The following is a 2,784-nucleotide window of genomic DNA, read 5'->3' on the forward strand; positions in this document are numbered from 1 at the left end:
AAAACACTTTAAAGAGTGTTTGGAGTAAGGCTGATTTAATGAAGTAAATCAGTCCCCAGAATATTTTAGAAAATGACTGAATATTATTATTTTAATTAATATTCCCATAAAGAATAATCTTTATAAAAATAATTGAAGTAGAAGTTTTAAAACTTATACTTAAAACGAATATTAAATAACCAAAGATATACTTATATAAAAGTATTATCTTTATTTGAATAACCGAAAATAAGTTTGATTATTTACACCTTATTCTTTAATAAAATAAAGAATATACCTCAGCAAATAATCGGAGTCATAGATCCTCAAATGAATATTCAGATAATATTCAATAAATAAAATACGCTGAGTCATAATACCTCGAATGAATATTATAAATAATATTCATTAAATAAAATAAAGGAGTCATACATCCTCAAATGAATATTCAAATAATATTCAATAAATAAATAAAAGGAGTCATAAGTCCTCGAATGAATATTCAAATAATATTCAATAAATAATATAAAAGAGTCATAAGCCCTCGAATGATATTCGAAATAATATTCAATAATAAATAAAGTTTAAAGTTATCGAATAAACCTTATTCGATTAATAGTTTGGAAAACTATAACCATATATAAATAAATATATATATATATATATCCATATCCATATATATACAAAATCTACTCGGGATCCTCGACTCCCGGTTTTAGAAAATATTTTCACCTTTGGGTCCCTATACTAAGGGTATACGCAAATACCGCTTATCTCTAGCATAGGTATTATGCAACGAATAAGCATTTGAACCAACAGATATATATTTCAAGAATATGAAACAGGCATGCATATATACCATATCACATGCTACAATATATCGCAACATTTGCTAATATAAACATCATGCATCTATCGCAAGATAATGCATATACATATATACATCACAACAACAGTATAACGGATAGAATACTTGCCTGAGCGACTGGGGTTACGAATGGCTCGGGACGAGTCTGGTAACCTATAAACAACAAGTAAGTTGGAATTAAACCAAAGTCACTTGTAAATCTATACTTTAACTAACTTAGACTCTAACGCTTATTCTGCGCTTACTGATTCGCTTAAGTCACTCGGGTACCCTCGGCTCCACCATTTTTAATAATTTAACCTTTACGAGTTTTTAAAGCGATTCCTTCGCGAATGTCTTACCAACTGCCTAACACACTTACCATAAATGTTTCATACATTAATTAACCCTTTTTGGTCTTTAACCTATGTTTCAAAGTAAGGCGAGGGAAAAAGTTTCGTTCGCGAAACGCCGTTACTTGAAACGGTCGTTTCTCCTAAACCGTGCATCGGAATCGAACGAACTACATATCAAAACGAAGCTCGTAACATGAGCTACCTAAACATGGCAGTGGTCACAATCTAGCAGGGGGTCCTCGGGTCCTAATGTTATGCACAAAACAGTCTAAAGAAAATCGGACGTTACGACGGCTATGTTTACGCGATTACCAATATTTATACCACTCCAATTCTTTACCAATTCACTACAAACCACCCAACCATCATCAATACCTCAAACACAACTTATATCAAGGCAAGGTCAGTCCATAATCTCAAGGTTTTCCAACTTATTCAACCACAAACATGATCTACTAACCATAACTTAAGATTCATTAACCATTAACCAAGATTCATATCCAAAATCACCACAAATCCAACCAAACCATCTATCATACATGGATCTTGCTATTCATACATGGATATTTCTATATATACATTAATCCATTATACTCATCAAAACTCAAAGTTCAAACTATAAGTTAAAGGTGAAAGTTGTTTATACCTCCTTGAAGCTTCCTAACACAACCCAAGAGCTTTGAATGCCTAAAAGAACCTTGATCCTTGCTTGTATAACCTTAATCTTTCATAAAAATTCAAGAAAACTAAAGTTATTTCTTGAAGGTTACTATTCACCATCTTCTTCCTTGATTTATAGAAAAAGATTGGCTTGGAATTAGAAGCTTAAACTTATAGGAAGTATGTAACTATCCATGGGGAAGCTTAGATAATTACCTTGCTAAATAGTAAGTGGTGGAGCTTGGATCTTCAAATTTTAAGAAATGGGCCGAGAGCTAGCTTGGGAAGAAGATATTTTTGTGTTTTGTTTGATGAAAATGAAATGATTTGCTTGGTTGGTTGATTTTTGTGTTGTTTTTGGTTAATGACTTAATTAACCTTGATTTTGTGTGGTTATAATTCAACCACACTTCCTTCCCTTCTATGTCATGCTTGTGTCACCTTGCACATGTCATTATGCTCCCACTTGTCCACACCTTGTGGTTTGATGATGTCACAATCCCTGGCTTCTTGTACAAGCTTGTCTCTTGGTCACTTATTTGTTTTACGGTTCGCTTATCTTTCGTTCTCGTTTATCGTTTGAGGGATCATACCCGGGATCTTATTACTTAGGTTCCCTTAACCTTTCTCAATATATTATATTCCTTTTATGATCCTCTCCTATAATCCTTTAATTTCAATCCTTTTTATCCTGTTACCTTATACTCAATTCTCTCCGTATCTTGTGGATTTCCGGGAAAAATCAAAGTGTTCGGAATTGGATTCTGACGATCTTTACATACACTTATATACCACATAGAGTACTAATAATATCCCATAAGATCAATAACAGAACCCCTACATAGCGTGGCATGAAAAGTTTTCTCGTTCAGCAAAAACACTATTCATAAGGGTTTCAAAATTTCTCAAAAATTGGGGTTATTACATTAGATGCAATCTTCT

This window comes from Apium graveolens, unplaced genomic scaffold (genome assembly GCF_009905375.1).
Source record: "Apium graveolens cultivar Ventura unplaced genomic scaffold, ASM990537v1 ctg7395, whole genome shotgun sequence".
NCBI lineage: Eukaryota > Viridiplantae > Streptophyta > Magnoliopsida > Apiales > Apiaceae > Apium > Apium graveolens.